The sequence below is a fragment of the Colletes gigas genome, unplaced genomic scaffold (assembly GCF_013123115.1).
Source record: "Colletes gigas isolate AHSC1104 unplaced genomic scaffold, ASM1312311v1 Colletes_gigas_Sc00081, whole genome shotgun sequence".
Taxonomy (NCBI): Eukaryota; Metazoa; Arthropoda; class Insecta; order Hymenoptera; family Colletidae; genus Colletes; species Colletes gigas.
Window position 1 is genome coordinate 7,617 of NW_025106709.1, and position 7,845 is coordinate 15,461.

Below are 7,845 nucleotides of genomic sequence, written 5' to 3' on the forward strand. Positions count from 1 at the left end.
AAATGCAAGCACGTCTTGCTTGCCGTAAGCATGCCTTGTGTAATATATTTTTAATAGTAGTTTTAGAGTTAATTGCATTGTTTAAAACGAATTTCGATAATTTTAAAGTTGCTATATTATGTAATCGTTGTTTCAGAGCTCTAAACAAAATTTATAATTAAAATTCATGAAGAATACATCATATATGTATAAAAAAATTAATTACTCTATAAGAGTTTGATTATTTTAAAAGACAGCGACATTGAGCAACTTATATCTGTATTCTGATTATTTAGGTACTATTTCCAAAGTATGGACAATTGATTTTATAACCGATATAAACTAATACTGTTTGTAGTTTTGTTACACTGAGTTTTTGATTCTTGAAAGTAACAATTATATTGTTGTATACCCGTCTTTGTTAGTTGTAAGAATCTATTGAATAAATACATAAATTAATTAAACTTATACAACATTTAACAAAGGACTTGATTCAAAATCAACAAATCTCCCACTGCATGTTTTGTTTTAAATTTGCATACTCGTACATCTATGTGGTTGATTTCAATTTCCTTTGTTATTTACCACTAAATCTATAGGTTCCTATATATCATCCTGATGATATTTTGATGATTGTTAAACACTGTTTGACTTAAATACTATAACTCATCAACAAAAAATTACACCATCATCTTACAACTTATGTAATTATAAGAGCATTGACAACATATACATATATGATATAGCTATTTTAAAAATCTGTTAATAGTATTTTTTCTATAAAGAGTAAAATGTTTAAGTCTGATAAAGAATCCCAAATCCACGAAGATGGGAGGGGGATATTTCATTGATTTTGAATAAAGTCCTTTTTCAATGAAATAATAGATATGTGTAGTTTCATACTCTTACTGTTCTGCAAAATATTCATTCTCTGTTACATATACAAAATATCATCCACATATCTTATAATTTTACCACAGTTTATGAATATTGCCATATGTTTATGCAATATAAAATTATAATAAATGTCTGATAAAATAGGTGATAATATTGCACCTTGGACAACTCCTTTTCCTATAATATAAATTTTAGTACGTATTTGACCTGCAAATTAAAATATCAATATTTTAAACATATCATGTTTTAAATAATGCCTGCTTAATCGTTGTAAATGTTGTTATAAAGAATTAAACTTTATTTAAGTTTAATAGTTTCTATATAACATCTGTTTCAATTAATTTACTGTACCCTTTGATGAAATATGTAATTCCTAATTTGTTAGCAACCAACTTTTTAATACCACTTTAGAGTTGCTATCATTTGTATATGGTCTCTTAAATAGTCTCTCAGGTGCTATAGGCAATTGTAAATGTGGACCAGAAAAATATTCTATGTAACATACGCTACCATTGTATACATAATTTTTACTTTTAACACGATACTGTTTAGCATTAACTGATTAGGAAGTTTTTCACAAAGTAACTGTATAATATCATACAAGCGACCTGAATATAAATAGTTATTTTGTATATATTGATATACACAAAAAATATTTGATGTAAAAAAGTCATACCCTGTATTATTGCACCAAATGCATCCACTACATCACTAGACACAATATGCAATTTTTCAATCTTTGAATCATTTTTGTAGCGGATAATTGATGTCCATTCCTCTTTAAAATTAGTTAATCCATATTCTGTGTTGTGTAATTGTTTTAGAAACTTAAAAATTACATTTAAATTACATTGATCATTGGTTGATGCCTAACAAATAAGAAATTATAAAATAAAGTTTCAATGAATTTTGAGTTTTAATAATTTATTACAGCATAAAGTATTTACTTACACTGATACAAATAAAGGCCGTATGCTAGAACGTTTGGGACATAATTTATAGACACCTATGGTGGTTGCCACCTATTAATATAATATTGGGGTTGTAAACAATTTGAATGTATCGGATAAATTTCTTTGAATATTGTGCCATGTTGAACGTGTAATATATAATCTCTCATTATTGGTTGAAGAGAAAGTCGTTCATTACATGAAAAACTGAGTATGTAATATTTTTATAAGAAATCCAGTATAAAAAACCACTTACAAATTTTGCTATAACAAGCAATTGTACGTGTGTGCTTTGTATATTTCTTTAACCATGTAATGCTAGGGATCTACAATGCATAAATTGTATTATACAATTATTTATTTCACAATTCATTTTTACCAATTACACATGTACATACCTCTAATTTTTCAACAAGTGGCATCAAATTGAAGGACTTAAAACGTGGTGTATTAAAAAGTGGAAATGTGGCCTTCTTAATCTTTTTATAATTTCTTAACTTGCCAAATATATTTAATGGAAACCCACTTTAGTAAATACAAGATTAAAGAACAATTTTAAACTGTTTTATACTGATTGCATAATTACACTTGGTTTTTGATCAAGTTTTGTTTCTTAGTCAACTGTTTCAAAACACTAGAGTAATGAAATTTTTATGTCGCTTCTGAAACTGGTTCCAAGAGAGAGAGAATAGATGGAATACAAGTTTCATAATCAATAATGACATTATTTTTCAAAGTTCCTGTATAATAAATTTAAACATTCATTTCCATTTTTGGCTGTGTTAGAACATAATTTGTTGAAACTGTATGAGTTGTACGAGTAGGTAACACTGCAGATGTATTATGTAAGTAAATATGTAAATCTAAATGGTAAGAAATAAATTAGAACTATCTGCTGTGTTTTTTGTAAAACATGGCCCTTTTTTCCATATGCCTTACATTTCCTATATGATTCTGAAATAACAATTTCTAATTAAACTTTGTATACACTTTATATATTAATTTTTGTTTTAATAATATAAGTATACAAAAGAATAATACTTTTATAGTTGATGCTACCACGATCACAGGGTTTGTTATTCAAATATAAATAATCCTACTATAGCTAAAAAAGTATTTGGTCATGCATTTATATGATGAAATTAATTTATATTTACTTTGAAAACATAAAACGTATTTTAAACTCACATATATCCTTATTACAAATGTTTGCCTGTCACAAAAACAATAAAATTACACATACAGCTGACTCTTTCAGTATGCTAATACTTGTCTTATCAAAATCAAAGTAAGAAATGATCAGAACAAACTCTATACTTTTAGTGTAAATATCATGAAGGGAGATGTAGAAATCAATGTCTAAAATAAGTGAACCTCCGAATTATTATTAACGTAGTTATATGTACTGTTTACATATATGCACATATATGTGAGTAACTGTGTTAAAAGGTTAACAAAATAAACAAATAAATAGTACCATAATAAAAAATTTATGTAAATTAGAGTTCTGTATTTTTATGTAAAGGAACATTAATTAGTTTGTATGGGTATTTAATATCTGTCTATACTGAGATTCAACCAGAGATAAGAGAGAAATTTCTAAAAATATATAACTTGAGCTTTAATGTATATTAACTTTCTAAAAACGTTCTAAAAAATAAACAGAACCACATTATATTTAATCTATTTGTGTTCAAGAAATGACTTGAATGTCGCAACATATTCAATGGTTCATGATATTTGATTTTCTAAAATGTATTAAATAAATTTTAAAACTGATATTTTAATTACTTATTAAGAAATAATTAAACAGTAAATAACATACATTTTCCATCTTATAATATTTTTCTTTGCAATAAACAATTAAAATGAACTTGAGATAATTATACTGTACAAATAATAGAGACCAAGTTCAAAATACTTACCCAGATTATAAAAGTATAAAAAACAACTGTTTAAATATAATCTTACCTGAGCCGTCGTTTGAAGACATTTTTTTTACAGTACTACCCCAGAAAGCACAATTCCAGCCATTATCCAAATTTTCGTCGATCAATAAAACTATTAAAGGCTCACAAAATGCTTCACAAAATAATAAATTATTTCAAGTAATCACAATATTGTTTTCGTAGCCTTAACGAACTGGATTATATAGACTCTAGTAACGATGCTTAAGGCTTTAACGAAGTGGTGGAAAAAGCAGACACATACCACTACTGCACGGACTGTGCGTGTGTAAGTTTGGCACTTCGCGCAACTTCGGGGAATCGAGAAAGAAGACGAGTGTGTGCCTTTCTTTTTCGCTCTTGCAACAATTGAAATTCAAACCTTGCGACAATCGGTATATGATTTCGAGTTTGACTGCCCGAGCATTTTTACTTTTCAACCTATTTAGATATAAGTACCATAATGAAAAAATTACAAAAATTTTTTAAACGGAAATATACGTTTCAAAACTCCGTGATCATATTGTGACTACTAAAAAAAAAGAAACTTTTTTGAATGCGCCTATGTACACAAGTATGTACCGTAGAGAGATGACTTGATGGCCAGATTCTGTGACGGATAGACAGTTTTTGATTTTAATCAATTGTGCTTCAAGCTCTATCCATTCTGAATGTAATGTTTCTGGTAATGATTCGTCCTAATTAATTGTGAAGTGCCAAAGTTTTTGCATGAAAATGTTGACTTTTACTATAGCAGGTCCGAGCAAACCGAAGAGGATCAAACAAATCAGCGACGCGAGACAAAATTGTACATTTGGTTATCTTTTTAAGGCTCATGATTTTTAATGTATAACCAAGTATGTTCTTACTTGACTCCAAAGTAAAGTTTCTTTCTTCTTCGCACTTCGTTTGGAACAATTGTTAAATAATCGTTTTCTGTATTGTTACGAGCCAGGGCCGTGCAGCGCGCGTGGCCTGCGAGTGCAAGAGAGAGTATGGAATATGGTATCAATTTGTTAGTGAGGTGCACGGACGAACCCGATGCAAGATCGGGGAGCCGCTAGGATAGTTGATAACGAGGACGAACCTGATGCGATAATCAGGGAGCCTCTAGGATGGAGTCACTTACGGACGAACCTGGTGCGAAACCAGGGAGCCGTAGGAGGGGTTGTAATGTCGTGAACGAACCCGATGCGTAATCGGGGAGTCACTAGGATGGTTGATAACGACGCAGACGAATCCAATGCGAAATCGGGGTTCTGCTAGGAGGTTGGAACAAACGCGAACGAACTCGATGCGTAATCGAGGAACTGCTGGGGAGGTTGGATAAATCACAGACGAACCTGATGCGTAATCAGGGAGCTGTAGGATGCGGACGAACCCGATGCGTAATCGGGGAGCCGCTAGGATGGTATTAGATTGCGTGGACGAACTCGATGCGTAATCGAGGAGCCACTGGGTTGTAAGAATTTGTATTTGGATTCAGGATATGTAATTGACCTCGAACTTTCAATTATTAAATATAATATAACCCGAGCGGTAAGGTTATATTATTGTGGGAACGTTTAACTAATAATAATCGCTTTATACAGGGTGTCCCGTAAATAGTGTAAGAACCGGAAATGGGGGGTAGCTGAGACGATTCTGAACAACAATTTCCTTTGCAAAAATGTCGGATGGAGCTTCGTTTTTGAATTATTAACGAAAAACACTGACCAATCACGGCGCTCGCCTTCCGCGTGCTCAGGGCCGTCCGACCTCGGAGAGCCACCGCGCCGGGTAGGTAGCAAGATGCGCGTTGAAGATACATCGAGGAACGAATACAAATAATTAAAAATACTACCACTGCAATGTTACCTAATTCGTTAATTACTACGTAATTAGTACGTAAATTACTAAATCGAATTTATTAATTATTTGTATTCGCTGTTTCCAAGGAAGAAGGAATAAAATCTCGGAATTTTTAGGAAATTAACCCTTCGCCACTCGAGTGACGCTTCTCGCCAGCAGAGTGTTTTTAAAATTAAAATAAAATTATCATCAGAAAATTAAAATAAATACGGTAAGAACCATTTGTAACCGTTTGTTATTAAAAACTGTACTGGAAAAGCAGACTGGATTTCTGTGTACCGAAACATTCCTCGAATGCAAAGGGTTAATAGAGAAATAATTGAAATTCGACTTACCCATTCATCTGCAAGTTGACCTACTGCGCTGACAATAGGGCCCGGCCAATGCACCGCTGTCGATCACGGCAAGGTCGAAGACCCGAACGAAAATCAGCTGATGGGTCAGCCCGGTCACTGCACCGCTTTTCACCCCGAAAACACTTTACAGCACGGTCACTCGCACTTTTCACTTTCACATACCGTGCGTTCCGTTGCACCCTTCTTCGATTGTTGCTCCTTCCTGGGTTGATGGCGGTGTCTGGATGTTGCTCCCTCCTGAATTGTTACTCCTTCCTGAATTCTTGTTGCTCCATGAATTGTTGCTCCTTCCTGGATTGTTGCTTCTTCGAACCTTGCTCCCTTCAGGATTGTTGTTCCTTTTCGCTGGGATAATGGGCGCGATACGTGCGGGCGGCTTTCTTCGCGTTCCCCTTGGACTCCGCGAAAACGAAGAACGAATGATAATACTCTGCGTTTGTTCGCTTCCATCGCGTGTGTCCGCTCCTGTTCAGAAACGCGGAGGTTCTGTGAAAAATTTTGACTGACAAATTGCATTTCCCTCCCCGAAAAAAGTTCCATGTACGGCTACCCATTGTCGCGTGACTCGGAATTACCTGCGATCGGCGAAGGTGCAGACCATGTTTGCCGCAAATGTTTGCTGCTAACCGTACGGTCGACTCTTCTAATCGAATTTTTCAGATTCACCGTGAATATTTTTTCATGGAAAATTTGTTGTAAAGAAGAAAGAAGAATATACCATGAAAAATTCCATGCTTTTAAATTTAAGATTATAAATAAAAAGGTATTGTTTATAAAAAATACTCCACAAAGAAGGAGGCAGTATATAATAGATAATATGCGATAATAAAAAATATTGTAGCAACAAAAAACAAAAATATTTAACAAAAATATTAAATAATATTTCTTCTAGTTTTTATTTCTGAAATAAAAATTCCAAGAAGAAATATTTTTTAATATTTTCGTCAAATATTTTTGTTGTACAATTAAATATGTTTTGTGTACAAAAATATTAACGGTGAATCTTAAAAATTCGAATAGAAGAGCCGAACGCACGGTTAGCAGCAAACATTTGCGGCAGTTTTGCAGTAATAAAAAAATAACTCCGCCAGGGTCAACTAGCCGAAGGGACGTTTGGCTTTGTGCGATACACGGCACGTTCGTCGATCGCAGGTAATTCCGAGTCGCGCGACAATGGGTTGCCGTACCTGAGACTTTTTCGGGGAGGGAAATGCAATTTGTCAGTCAAAATTTTTCACAGAACCTCCGCGTTTCTGAACAGGAGCGGACACACGCGATGGAACGAACAAACGCAGAGTATTATCATTCGTTCTTCGTTTTCGCGGAGTCCAAGGGGAACGCGAAGAAAGCCGCCCTGCACGTATCGCGCCCATTATCCCAGCGAAAAGGAACAACAATCCTGAAGGGAACAAGGTTTCGAAGAAGCAACAATCCAGGAAGGAGCAACAATTCAGGGAGCAACAAGAATTCAGGAAGGAGTAACATCCAGACACCGCCATCAACCCAGGAAGGAGCAACAATCGAAGAAGGGTGCAACGGAATGCACCGGTATGTGAAAGTGAAAAGTGCGAGTGACCGTGCTGTAAAGTGTTTTCGGTTTGAAAAGCGGGTGCAGTGACCGGGCCCTATTGTCAGCGCAGTAGGTCAACTTGCAGATGAATGGGTAAGTCGAATTTCAATTATTTCTCTATTAACCCTTTGCATTTGAGGAATGTTTCGGTACACAGAAATCCAGTCTGCTTTTCCAGTACAGTTTTTAATAACAAACGGTTACAAATGGTTCTTACCGTATTTATTTTAATTTTCTGATGATAATTCTTATTTTAATTTTAAAACACTCTGCTGGCGAGAAGCGTCACTCGAGCG

At 34.0% G+C, this 7,845-nt stretch overlaps 1 pseudogene; it reads right to left on the bottom strand.

Annotated features, from left to right (window-relative positions):
• Positions 1–1,133: 1,133 nt before the first annotated feature.
• On the bottom strand, positions 1,134–2,741 carry LOC122403870 (annotated as a pseudogene).
• Between the last annotated feature and the right edge of the window lie 5,104 nt (positions 2,742–7,845).